A 15,179-nucleotide genomic window follows, 5' to 3' on the forward strand; every position below is an offset into this window, starting at 1 on the left:
GTAATAAAGCAGTACCTTGTACTTGATCCAGACTAAGATTTAATTAATCTTTATTGGAAGCAAAACCAGTCTACTGGGTTTATTTAATGTTTAAAAGATTTTCTAGTAGATTTAAGGTATGAAGATCCTAAGATCCGTTATACAGATCTTACCACTTACATAACTCACTTACTGGGGAGTAGTGTGGTTCACATAGAATTATTACTCAGCAATTCATAATACTGATCTCTCCAAAGCAGTAAAAAATGCAGGGGGTGCTCAACACCTGCCTGGGATTACATAAACATGGATATAAAGTGATTTGTCTATTATTAAGACATAATGAAAGTGTTTAATGCATGTATGTATACAAAAATATATTATAAAGAAGACATACATTAAACATAGAATGACTGGGTGTTGTCTCTTTTTGTAATTTTTACTAGTTACATAGTTAAATTGGGTTGAAAAAAGACAAAGTCCATCAAGTTAAACCCCTCCAAATGAAAACACAGCATCCATACACATACCCCTCCCTACTTTCACAGAAATTATATATGCCCATCTCCAGGCCCGGACTAGGTCTGTGGGTTCTGGCAAATGCCAAAGGGGCTGCTATAAGGTGCCATAGAAAGTCAGTATTTAGTGGGCTGGTGGGGGCTATTTTAATTTTCAGTCCAGACCTGCCCATCTCTATACTAACTACAGATAATAATAGCCTTTGATATTATGTCTGTCGAAAAAATCATCCAAGCCATTCTTAAAGGCATTAACTGGATCAGCCATCACAACATCACCCGGCAGTGCATTCCACAACCTCACTGTCCTGACTGTGAAGAACCCCCTACGTTGCTTCAAATGAAAGTTTTTTTCTTCTAGTCTAAAGGGGTGGCCTCTGGTCTAGTGATCCTCTTTATGGGTAAAATGGTTCCCTGCTATTTGTCTATAATGTCCTCTAATGTACTTGTAAAGTGCAATAATGTCCCCTCGCAAGCTTTTTTTTTTTCTACAGAGAAAACAACCACAACCGTGAAAGTCTACCCTCATAACGTCTCTGCACTCTCTCCAGTTCATTTATATCCCTCTTAAGGACTAGAGTCCAAAACTGCACTGCATACTCCAGATGAGGCCTTACCAGGAACTTATAAAGAGGCATAATTATGTTTTCATCCCTTGAGTTAATGCCCTTTTTTATGCAAGACAGAACTTTATTTGCTTTAATAGCCACAGAATGACACTGCCCAGAATTAGACAACTTGTTATCTACAAAAAACCCCATGGTCCTTCTCAGTTAAGGAGACTCCCAACACACTGCCATTTAGTGTATAACTTGCATTCATATTATTTTTGCCAGTGCACACTGTGGTGTAACTATAATGGGTCTCTAAGCCATGACCAACTGTGCATCTAACAAAGTGATCTGTGGGTCCACCAAAGAACATGACATCCAGGGCCGACTCCCATATCAAGTAAATGAGACAGTCATAAATATTCTAGGTTATATTTAAGGCTGCGGTTGAGAAGGACCAGGGCTCCACATGAGATCTCCTGGCAGGCCAGCTAAACTCCATTGAACCCAATATTTTCATATTCAGAATATGAATGCAGTTGGAAAGCACTATCAAAGTCAATGGACAGCATGAGGCCAGCTTGGAGATAAATGAGAACATTTAATGAGAACATCTTCCTCAGACTGCTGCTTTTGCGAAGAATATGTCATTGATGTATTTGCAGTGGGAGTAGTGCACAAGAAGCTTACTACACATTATTAAAGAAAAGGCACAATACTTTCCATTTACATAAGCAGCTTACAACTGCACAGGAATATGTGCTTTAAGGGGGAAGAACACATGGAAGTGTTTTGCCACCCTGTTAAAATCATGGGCATAAAAACAGCCAAAATGTCTTGCTGTTGCCTGCAATGGAAATCATTGTGAGTAGATTACTTAAATGATTGTGAAAATACCCAGTCACTTCCACAGTGGGAAATTATACAGCATTTTGGCTGTTGACATCCGCAACTTACCAGGGGCTCAAACATTCAGTTTGTCATTGCCCAAAACAGAAAATACACTATGCTCTATACAAACTGCTCAGACACAATATACAAACTGCTCAGACACAATTCACTGGAGTTTTTAACACAGCTTTACCAAACACAGCTGAAACACAGGCATCACTTTAAATGAAACATTTGTGTAACAAATCCCATGGAACTGTACTATGGATTTTTCCAAGGGACAACGCACATATTTAGTTAATATTGTAAAGATAAATGCACAAATCAAAAGGTTTGGGCAGGGTAATCACAGGGTACATTAGCAATACGAGTCTGGGTTTGATATTAGGCAACAGGATTCAAATGTGTTTTATGTATCATGATGTCTTGTGGCATTCGATAATAGCTGTACACCAATACCCAGCCAGTTTTGGGTGCCTTAGTCACATGTTAGGGGCACTTAAAAACAAGGTTTGCAAAGCCCTTCAAAGTGCCCTGTGCGTCCTACCCACAAGTTACATCATTCTTAATAAGACTTCACAAAAGTCAAATATTTACACAATCGCACATTTGTTTCATAACTGCAATAATACAACAATGTTTATAGTACATCATAACAGTATTAACACTACATTACTTTATATATTATAAATAGTATATATATTAATTATACAACATTTGTGCATCTGGCTGGCTGACCAAACATGGTTTCTGCTGACCAGTCATTAATTTTAGCTGCCTGAATCATACATTGACTTTACACAAAGATTGGTTACTTGAGGTCTACCTATTCAGTGCTGGGTAATCATAACCTATCCAGTGTTGATACATACAGCATGATTGCTTGGAGGCCTTCATGCAGAGATATGCTCAGTCATTTTGATTTGAAAATATGCCCATGTATTCAGTGATAGTAATACACAGAAAGGCAGATTTCCAACCCATATCTATATCAATTTAAACTATTGTTATAGAGGGAATCCTTCACACAGAAACATGACCAAAAGCAAAATGAATCCAAATATTCATGGTGGTGATTGTGGGGCTGAGCATAGATTTGTTGTCATTCAGATATTAAAATGTCATCAGTACATCTCTCTCTTGCATGCTTGTGTAAAACAACCTGCCAAAAATGAATGAATGAAGCCCTGGCTTCACACATGATTGTGTAAAGATCTCCATCTGCTGCTAGGTCCAGGTCTGTTTTCAGGATACTGTAGGATACTGTATATTTGAAAGGTTTCTTGCCCTTTTGTCTGGAAGAAAAAATATTTAAAAAATATATTCCTTAAAGTCAACACATGCAAAAGCCTTTTAATCCGATTAGGTAGTGTGAAAACGTCTCATCTTTAATTTCATCTTGCTTTACATAAACACGGATGATTTGTTAGCAACCTAATGTAAGTCTAAGGGCAGCTTTTCAAAATCTATTAAGGTTTCTGTAGATTGTAATACTTGCAGTGTTTACGCCTGCCTCTTCTGTCCTACTGTTCGTGTGAACACTTAGATGTCCTTCATGCATATCCTGAGGTCACTGAAGCCACGAAGGATAGGTGCCCGAGGCAATGAGAGCACAATTTGCTTATGTGGGAGTTGAACTGAAAGTTGGTAGATGCAATTCTTCTACATACAGTTTGTTTGCTTTGATTCTCCCTGCCTGCACATCTCTCCCCTAACTTAACATCCCTTCATTGCTCAATAACTAATAACTAACTAATAAGGAGACATTTGAAGGCAAAACAGACACCGGCTTTCAGTTTTCTATTCAGTACATTTGGAAAAATGCAGATAGATAATTATTTTGAGAGCACAGCAACTTTCCTCCATTATGGAGGAAAAATAAAGCTAAAGGCAATTACACAAAATGATTTTTTTTTGCCATTTTGTCCACCATACTTTAAAAGATTGTAGTAAAAGATTCTAGTGAAAGACTAGAGGCCGGCAAACTGTTTTCTACATTACAGGAGAACGAAGGGCATTTTTACTTGGGGTGACAAACGTTAGGAACCCCCAAGTGATTGTATCTACTTACCTGACACCCCAGGCAAGTGCACCTACCAGCAAAAAACTGCACCAACCCAGGGTTATTACAGCGAGCTGTCTTCCGCCTTCTTCTTTCTTTAAATTTCCTGGGGCAGGCGCATGCGCAGTAAAACAAACTAACCGGCTTTTTCATTAAAGTTTGGCTTTTCGCTCTACTACGCATGCACAGCCGCGAGAAGAAAGAAAAAAGCAGGAAGAGGATCTCTCTTCAGGTAACTAAATACAATCACTTGGGGTGCCTAACTTTTGCCATGCCTTTACTTCTCTTTAAAGTACATATTCAGATCATTCCAGGTGCAAATCCACTGCCATGATACAAGAGATGTACTATTAAAGTTATAACATAGCTATTAAAGTTCTGTATTTACAGAACTGTAAAGACCACAGAACAGTCTTTTCTGTCCCTCCTCTCTTAATAAATGACCCCCTTTGAGTATTGCCCATATAATTTTTACAGAAATATTAACTGCCCTAAAAATATTTAAGATGAAATAATACTGCTAGCTTATATAACTTCCCAAATCTTAAATAAAAGCAGACGCAAAGGGAAGGTTATTTTGAAGAACATTTCAGAATTCCGGAACACATTGCTGTACTTGCCAGAAACAATCTATTAAAAGCTTTGAACCTACGTGCCACCCTCAATGTATTTTGATCAAGGTTAAAACCTTTCTATGAAACACAAGGAAAAACTGTGCCAGAAATGTGCTTCGCAATGATTGGCTTCAGCTGGAAGACCTGAAAAGTTAAAACATGAAAGTTGTCTTTCTATACATCTTGCTCCAGCAACTGATTCTTAGGAAATAGACCTGTAAGATGCCAAGTTATTGGGTTGGATTTTTTTTAAAAAAATTCAAGACAAAAAAAAAAGTTAACACATTCTAGCTATCTCTGTGATTAGATGGCATCTGTCATTCTGCTGAACTACTCTACTTATAGAAACAGGTATGGAAAAGGGACAATCTAGGGCATCCACAGCACTGAGGTTAAGGAGGGGTGGGAGACCTTTGGAGAGGAACTACAGATTTGAAAAGCTTTTGCTCATGAAAAAAAAATATATGATATTAAAACTAATCTCATGAAATGTTAATTATTCATGCTTCTCTAAGCCCACTGTGTCCCATACAAAACACTTGTAAAGAGACCCCTTATCCCTCAGGCAGGACCTCCAAAAGAAGAGCTGTGCAGTGGGGTTGTGGTTGCCATGTTTGCCTGTGCCACTTCCTATGACAGGGCCAAGTATGCGCCAACCAGTGGTGATCAACAAGACAGAAGTACTACCAGATTAGCTTTGAAGATAAGAAGGAAAGGCTGTTTATTTTCATGCAGTTCAGAAGCAAAGGCTTAAAGGGCATGCATAGTTAAAATTGTCATGTGCATGGGCGTCTGTGGTCAGTAAGTATACCTTTAAAAAGCTTTGGAAGAACATTGTCTGACCAAACAAACTCCATATCAGCTGTCCTAACATAAAGCTGGCAAGAATATTGCATTGATTCTGTAAGGACAGTACTGTGTAGCTGTAGATAATATTCACTCAGTTTTGTGGTGTTTAAATGTTCCCACTATGGGGTATTTTGATCCAGTAGTAGCTGCAACCACTTGACAATTACAATTACTTAGGCGCAGTAAGACCAATGAATGCAACCTTTTGATAAACTGCTACAGGTTACTACTCTTTAGAAAAAAATACATCTGTTTTATTTCATATGAAATCTTACTTTACTTTTCTTATTTAGCCTGAGAATAAAGTTCATGTTTAATCTGTACAGTATAACTGCATTAGTAAAAAAACCCTCAAAAAATACAAACCTGCTCTAAAAAGTTTTTCACAAATGTGTCTCAATTCTGAGTTGTTTGCAGGCTTCCTGACATTCTATTTTTTTTAGAGTAAAAACTCTAATCGAATTTTTAAAATTTCGAATCGAATTATATTCGAATTAGATTAGAATTTTCAAGTCTATTACATTTATTTGAGTTTAAAAAATTCACATTCCTGTTCACATTTTCAAAAATGTGTAAATTAGTTGTATTCTGGGTTTTTCCTTACAGATTAGGAGTGAAGGTCTCATCACTGTGAATGACTGAATCCAACCCAATCTCCTCATCTGAAGTGGCTTTCCACAGAGTTCCCAGCTCTGCCCTCATATAGCGCCTCTGATTATGTGTGCTCATGACATAGAGGCATTTGTTTCACTGTGAATATATCTACATCAATGTGAGTGATATGGCACATATATAACTTGGAAAAATGGCAGCACAAAACTTCCTGTTGCATCCTATGGAGAGGAATTAAAGCTATTTTATAGAAGTGGTGTTGTAAGGGTACATATGCACAATCATCTCTTGTGTCTCCTGAGCCTCTACATGCAACATATATCCTCCAAAGTCCCACAGATTGTTCTTAATACTTACCTTCAGCAGTCCTTGAACAATTAGGCCAAATTCAAACTGGAAAGAAGATGCAGAGCGACATAATCTGGCACATTTCCTTTCTGTTGGAGACAGAAAGAGACACAGTGTCCTCAAGAACTAAAACATTAGAAAAGGGAGATTATCAGTATGCATTACCAGTACAGATTTTCCTTAAACTGAACTGAATAAGTGACTCTGTGAATTACAATTATTTGAGAAATGGCTTTGCACAGATAGCTAAAAAGACAAAATCTAGTGTGCTTTTTTTTCCCAACATTGTTTCAAATCTCTCTTACTTAGAGAATCCAAAAATCATAAACTACCTTTTAATAATAATTATTTACATATATAAATCAATAGCCCTTTCAACTATAAGCTCTAACTACAGGGACAATCTTGCACTGGCCTGTATTAATGTTTCATTATATATATTCTGCAATTAAACAAGTTATTATGAAGAAAGCCATATAAAAATGAATTAAGCAACCAGAATAAACACAATTAATAGTTTCTAAATGTTGTAAATGTTTCGAAATGTTTAATACTCAATATAGTGAAACCTCGATTTAAAGTACCCTTATTTTAAATTTCCCTGCATTTTACATTTTTTATTTGTGGTCCCACCGATTTATCATGTATTTCAATGGGTGCATTTCCCTGATTTTTAAGTAATGTTTTTCCGGATTTCGCATCAAAATGTTGTCCTGAACTACTTTTTTTCCTCTATGAATTTTATTATTTGTGAAATAAAGAGATTTAAAAAACTAACCAGATATATATTTTGCCATGGTTCTGCCTGTAAATGGTCAATTCCAATTATTCTGCCCCTTATACAGTCCTGTACCAATCACTTATTGCTTTAGGTTGTGTGTGTGACTGATAGAGAGGCACATGCCTCCCATAGTGTAACATTAATGCTGCAATGCTTAACCCTTGTTATTAACACAGTAAATATTGTATCTCAAAGTAAAACAGACTCCTGTGCTTATAATCTTTCAGTATTTAAAGAAAAAATAGCTTGAACACATTTCCCGGATTTTACATAATTTTTTTCAGGTACCCTGAAAAACGTAAAATGGCTGTTCTACTGTATTTAAATAAGTTGTGAATGATGGAAAACTAACTTTATAGTGTTATACAGTTTTAAATCAGGCCAGAGTTTTCCTAAATCCCAATTACAATGGTAGCTACACGGATTAGTGTTATAATGGACTGACTACCAATAAGCAGTAAGGGTCAGCTATAAAAGGTGACTTACAACCAGAATGTTAAAATGGGAATTTTTAAAGCATCATGAGGCTGCTGAGTTGAAAAAAAAAATGTAGAATAGTCAGTGCACAAAAGTTACAAATGTATTGAATGTGTCAAGGGGAATGGGTAAATTTATGGAGGGGCTTCTATCCACTTCATGTAGTGTAAGTTGTATAAAACTCCTTAAGCATTGAATAAACAGTATTATGGACTGACGAGTTATATTACCCCATTGCCTATATATGAATGCAATAACATTTCTAAAAAGAAAAAGTATATCTTAAACCCACAGGGTCTCTTGCCAACGGTTAAATGTGGAGATGAAACCATCTAGCAGGAGTCATTAGATCCAATGATTGCTCTTTATGATCCTATTAAAGAAATACTGACACCATCAACATGACATATAGGTTACTTATAATGTGCATTAATATATTGAAAGTGTCAGTCCTGTGTTAAGGCCAAGAAATAAGAGCCCATCATATAGAGCTAGATGAACCCCATAGGAATGATACTTCACCCCCCCCCCATTCACAACACTATAGAACTGAAGGGTTGTTTCATAATCACCTGTCCTAGATGAAGTCAATTACCAGGTTTAAAAATCAGCAAACCTTTAAGGGGAGTTCTGCAGCACTGATTTCCATCTTGTTCATGGTCAAACAACTGGATGTTTTATTTCTTAAAGAACGGTCCAATGTGAGTAATCTCACACCACACACCGATCAGGACATGTATGACATAGTAACATAGTAAGTTAGGTTGAAAAAAGACACACCTTTTAACAATTTAACTTTTTTTAACCTGCCTAACTGCTAGTTGATCCAGAGGAAGGCAAAAAAACCCTATCTGAAGCCTCTTCAAAGGAAGTTTAAAGGTACTTTTTTTGTACTGGTATATACAACAGAACTCATTACTGTATCACTACAAATAATGCAAAAAGGGCAATTCTCGTTTTGGTAATAATAAAATAAAAAGAGCTTATTATTATTTAAAACAGAGTTTATGATAGAATATATAAACCAAAGTGTGGGACTAAGAAGAAAATTCCCATCTTCCAATCAAACAAGAACATCTAAAATAGGCTCCACAGATAAAAAATCCTCAGACTGTAGCTGTATTAATATAAAGCACTAAATAAAGCACTAAATCACTGACTAATGAAAGGTGGAATCAGGTGCATTGTAGGGTTTTTTCTCATCCAACAACAGAACACAGTGAAAAAAGCAATATAAATAAGAAAACAAGGAAGGCAATGCTTCTGGATCAAAGACAACGGCAGCAGATTTTACAATCTTTATGTGCCTTGACTGATCTGTGCACCACAGGAACCAACGCTGTCTCAAAGCAGTTCCCCCATGGCTCTGACTGTCTGCCATTGCTCAGGGCAAAGTGTTGTCAAAGTACATAGCTGGTCATACACAGAAAGAAAAGCCTGAGGGTTCTGATATTTTGAATTGTGAGTACCAGAGCACAGCCAAACTTGGCATTTGATATTACATGGTGTTAGTTAATATAAAAAGTAAGTACAACATCATCTTTTCAGCAAGGCTTAATTTTATTTTTATCTTCCTTCAGACTTCAGCCCCTCTTTCAGTCTAAAACTGATGCCATGTTTCTCTGATTAAATCCACAAGTAGTATAAGTAAATACGTTGAGAAAATTATTCAGATGAAACAAAGGTGCAATGCAGAATTGGGCATAATTAAAAGTTAAAGCTAAATTAAATAAAATAAATTGTCTCAAACATCATTGAGACAATTACAAAACAAGCAAATAAATACTCAGTTGGCACTGTAAAGGAATAGGGTTTCCAATTTGGATATATACAGTTCCTGGCATTGAATAAACTAAAAAGCCCAAGCACTATAGACTATAGAAGAAGAATGAGGGTGGCATCATCCAAGACATTTCACAGTTTCTTTTCCCATAGCAGTAATTTACAGTCTAAGGGGCAAATTCATCAAGGGTCAAATATTGAGGGTTAATTAACCCTCCATATTCGACTGGGAATGAAAATCCTTCGACTTCGAATATCGAAGTCGAAGGATTTTGCGCAAATAGTTCGATCGAACCATCAAAGGAATAATCGTTCGATCGAATGATTACATCCTTCGAATCGAACGATTCGAAGGATTTTAATCCAACGATCGAAGAATTATCCTTTGACCAAAAAAACTTAGCCAAGCCTATGGGGACCTTCCCCATAGGCTAACATTGGGTTCGGTAGCTTTTAGGTGGTGAACTAGGGGGTCGAAGTTTTTTTTAAAGAGACAGTACTTCGACTATCGAATAGTCGACCGATTTTTAGTTCGAATCCTTCGATTCGAAGTCGTAGTCGGTCGAAGTAGCCCATTCGATGGTCGAAGTAGCCAAAAAAACACTTCGAAATTCGAAGTTTTTTTTCTTCTATTCCTTCACTCGAAGTTAATAAATTGGCCCCTAAGTTTCATTCTGCCTTCCCATAATTTAGTGCATAGAGAGTTTACAGATATGTGATCTATCATCATGGCATCTATCATGAAAAACCATCATGTTTATCATGTTTGGGGATTTTCATATAAGGGCTTTTAGGTCATTCAGATCACAATACTGTAAAGTCTGCTAAAAACATCAAATAAACCCAATAATATTGTTTGGCCATCAGTATTGATTTACTGTATTATAGCATGGTTACTGGTTTGTTTTATAGAGAAAAAGCAAATAATTAAAAATATCAAAATTTGCTTAAATGTGGCTTTATGATGACCTTCCTGTAAGTTGCAGCTTTCTGGATAACAGGTTTCCAGACCCAATACTTGCCTTGTTTACTTTCTCTGCACTGCTGCCAGAGCAGTCTGTATGTGTGAACTGATCGCACTTTGAAGGGAATAAAAGTACAGATTTTACAATTCTTGTGAATGATATTTCAATATTTTGTTCAAATATTTGTAAACAAAAATAATAAATTATAAAACCCCTAAAATATTTCTAGTAGTAGTACAGATCTGCTCAGTGTAGTAGGGATAAGGGCTATTAAGCCCTTGTACTTGTGGTAGAATAGCTCCACAGAAGCAGAGTAAAAGTGTAAAAAAAACAAAACAAAAAAAAAAAGCAAGAAGCAGTAAACTGTCTGTAATATGGTGAGCAATTTGGGGGATTCAGCATAGCATGAGGGTCTGATATACTAAAATGGGTGCTAATCTACACCACTAATGAACAAACCTATAGCATCCAGAAATCGGTCTTCATTTTTTTTAAAGTTGGCCAGACACAGGCAGATTTAAGCTGATTTGGCCCCTCAGTATGAAATCTGGGCAGATATCAGAAAGTTTTGAGAATTCGAGGACCACCCGACACTTTGATACAGTCCACTCTCGACGGGCCTGCAAGACTTATGTTATGATCTGATCATTGGCCTGGGGGAGAAATTACTGAATCATCCCGATTGGGACCTGCACATGAGTGGTCAAATTAGCAAATATCCACTAGTTTGATGACCTTGCCAAACAAGCGGATCTTATTGTGTATGGCCAGACCAACTTGCAGTGTGGTCCTGACTAAGAAAAGTTGGTGGGAGGTCTGACTGGTAAAAACAAATGATGCAATTCGGGGACTTTTAGAATGTAACACCAGATTATGCTTGATGGAGCAGTTGAATATAATGGAATTTATATTTCTTCAGTTGTATTTGATGGCTAGTTGAAGATCTCAGCCAAATCCATGTACAGTTCAAGCACAAATAAGTAGAAAATGCTGATTACATGCATCTGTAATAGCAGTATACAGTAGTAGAATAGCATAGGAGTCTGAAGGGAAGAGATAATAAATCATGTCTCTGCAAAGACTAATGCAGCCTTCCCCCTTACAGAATATGAAAAAAGTGGAAGATAGCAGCATTACCTTTATTTTCACCCTCATAATGAGGGAATTTTTGTTTGAGAGCAAACAGACTGGTTGGTAAACGTGAAGACATGGAACAAATATGGCCATTAGAACCCTCCCTAGTGGTTCAGTAAAACTATGTTTTAGGGAATTTATTAAGGAGAGAACAAATTTACATTAATGCATCAAATACGTCATATGAGCAGCAGCGTTTAATTGTTGAAGTGGAAAAACCAGTACAGGGAGTAAATTGCCCAAGTATGGGATTCACCAATAGATATTTTGTGAAACTGCGACTGAAAGCTTTAATCCAAGGTACAACATTGGTATATCAACACTTGAAAAGAAAGACAATCCAAAAGGTACATTTCCTCCCCTCTCCCTTGCTTTTGGATTGTTATCTATTGCATAGTGTAGAGCAGTGCACTGGAAAGAGAGACATGTGTGCAAAGTTAGCTGCTGCAATGAACATTACTATGTGTAAATGAAACAAACTGGAAAAAAAAAACTGGTAAATGTGAATTTGCTGAGCAAACTGTTATTGGCAACCATGAACAATAAATATATTCAATGTGATTTAGATATCCAAGATTGCAGACTGAGACAAGTGAACATGCTGTGAAGAGAAGCTCTCAAGCTGAGGCTGCTTCCGTACAATAGTGAGGACCATCAAGAAAACCACAGGAGCCCAAAACAGACATAAGTGAGAATGTAAGGGTAATCATGACACCAAGATAATAGCATTATAAGCTATTTAAGACAATATCTTTATGCTTATTTCAGCTATTTACTACATGGTATGATTGCATTAATTTGCGGTTAAAACAATTATTTGTAAATATATTTAGGTACTATATTAAAAAATTTGCAGTTCTTGATTTTTATACTGGGGAAAGACAGCAGGCAGCATACAGATTTATAGATAATAAAATCTGAAGAACATAACAAGGAAAAGCATCCAAAAGGGAATTTGATCTAAAATTTGTTGCTGCTCATGGAAGACCCAAGACTGCTGGTGCGGGTCCACAATCTGCCCCCAAACAGGTTTAAAACTTGGTGTCATTTAAAGGAGAGGTGCACATTCACTTGGGCACAATAACAAAGGTGGATTGTTGAGACCAGGATACATCATCAGTAGGGTCTAATAATGTGCTAAGTATAGGGCTACACTGCTGTTGTGAATTTACCTTTTATGTGGCCCCCCAAAACAGGGAGGTGCCAACCCAGAAAAACACTTGAGCAGAGGTAAATAGTTAGGACTACCATATGGGGATTGCCTTGATGTGGTATAGTGGCTTATCAATAACACTTGATAAAGGGCCTTGAGCCCGAAACATGTCGTGGCAATAAAGCACAATTAGCAGCAAGCACTGCATTCTTGGCTGTTTCTCTCAGTAACTCCAATTTCAATTGATTTACTATACACCTGAGGTGGGGGTGTACACTGAGATAGAAGATGCCTATTAAACCACTCTCCCAGAGCGCAGTCACTTCTATAGTGTGGCTTATCAATGTTATGATCACGATTTTGTAACTAAAAACTCGTTTTGCAAAATACACCCATTTGCTTAGATACAAAACTACTTGTGAAACAGGGGACCAGGGAATGTGCGTTGATCAATTTTTTCTTTTTTGTATGTTTGTAACTATTCATGCCAGATCAGGTGCACTTCCTTTGCAACTTTGCATTTTTACTTGGACTTGGAGTGCACTCACAACTCTCCTTTTTTTTTTACTAACTAGGTAAATTTGAGCCCCTGGAAACTGCCATTGTTGTGCATGCGGTCACCCTCCAAACTGGTGTGGAAAGGAGACATACTGAACTCTACAGGTCACACAGTCAGGGAGACCCCCAACATACAGATTTGAAGCAGGATTATAGCAGGATTGCAAATCTCCAGTAGACAACAGCAGCACCACCACCACTACACAAGTGAGAGGACAAGGAGTTCCTCTGCCCACTTTAAGGTGTATGCTTATTTCAGCATGCATATTTTATGACACCCACACAGCAAATTATGGATTTCCACAGTTTGCATTCACATACGTTATTAAATGTTGCTCGATCTGCCCACCATCTTGCAAAAGATGTAACAAAATTGGTTGCAGAAAACCTGATCATTGTACACACGATATAATTAGAGAAATTAGTAATTTAGAAAAATCATTTCCCCCCACAGGGTGAAGTTAGTTTGGTAATATCAGGGGGCCTATTAAAAGCATAATGATTGAAGCAGCACAGCCAGGGGAGAAACCATACCTCAATATGAATAAGGGAAATAGGATAAACCCAAACAAAATATAAATAGATTTTGCATTTGTAAATATAGAGAGATGATGGGTGTATTATCTTTTAAAAACCTTAGCTTTTAAATTGTATTATGTTTTGGGAAGAAATAAAAAAAAAACATTATATTTACTTGGTAAGAAAACCACTGTCACCAATGTCATCATCATTAAGAACAGTTGAAATAATCTGAAGAGTACAATGGAAAGCACAATAAAAAATAATCATATCCAATATACCACTTGTTTGAATAAGCCACCTATGTTTAATATGTGATAAAAGTTTGTATTTATTAACAGGCCTGTAGAGGAAGAACACTACAACATTTTAGGGCCCTCCATCTATTGTCCTTAACACTATACAAACTGTAGTGTGCATCTGGTTAAGCAACAGGTCATTGTTTCTAGTTGTAAATTGTTGTATCTCATGTTTGTGTCCTCCAGTTGGCCACTTTTTTAAAGATGCAAAGGTATTTTTCAGTGAATGCGTGATTTGACTGCTGTTGCTGGAGCCAGATTCTAAGAGAATTCTCCCGATTGAATGCACAGTGTAGAATCATATGTAGCAAACTGACCTTGTAATGCATTTAACATGTAATACGCATACAACTGCAGACATAAACAGAGCAGAAGGGGAGAGAGAAAGAAAGCACTTACTGAACTTCATAAAAATGACAGGCCTACAGAGGATGAAAGAAGTCATAGCAGACACCTGACTACCTAAGGCTTTCTGCTGGCAGGTTACAGGCAAAGAGAATTTTAGACTGCATCTTCAAATAGGTGCGTTTTGAGGCTTACATCAATCTCTTCTGGGACACCATGCGACTTTATAGAAGAAAGAAGTTCCATTATAGGGATAACGTCTCCAGTCAACATATGCGTTATACTCTGGCCCTGTTTAGAGGAATGTACAAGGTGGGAAAGAGCACACCAGAATATGCAGGCAATGCCTTAGTTCATTTGCAGATTTATTGAGTGCACAAGCTTTCGGGGTCACAGCCCCTTCCTCAGGTGCAAACTTTGTTGTTGACCTGTTTAGAGGAAAGCATGAAATAGTTACTGACTTTGAATAAAGAAATCACATTTTTTGAGGCAGTTAAATACAAACAAAATTAAGTTGTTCCTTAGAGTAATAATAATAGTTTAACTACATTATTTATGGCTAGTACCTACAACTAGCAGTCTTTCAATCTCATTTTACAAGGTAGTGCCCATTGTGTGACAGTGGTTTATTTAAATAAAATCCAGATGCTGTAATAAAGTGCATCCATCCTTATACTTACTTGTAGTAAGTATCTGAACTGCAATATCATTGGAACTCACTGATTTTAATATTATGATAACA

At 36.9% G+C, this 15,179-nt stretch overlaps 1 pseudogene; it reads right to left on the reverse strand.

The window, feature by feature from the left end:
• Positions 1–2,117: 2,117 nt before the first annotated feature.
• Positions 2,118–14,725, reverse strand: LOC108706359 (annotated as a pseudogene).
• Between the last annotated feature and the right edge of the window lie 454 nt (positions 14,726–15,179).

The sequence above is a fragment of the Xenopus laevis genome, chromosome 1S, assembly GCF_017654675.1.
Source record: "Xenopus laevis strain J_2021 chromosome 1S, Xenopus_laevis_v10.1, whole genome shotgun sequence".
NCBI classification, from domain to species: domain Eukaryota; kingdom Metazoa; phylum Chordata; class Amphibia; order Anura; family Pipidae; genus Xenopus; species Xenopus laevis.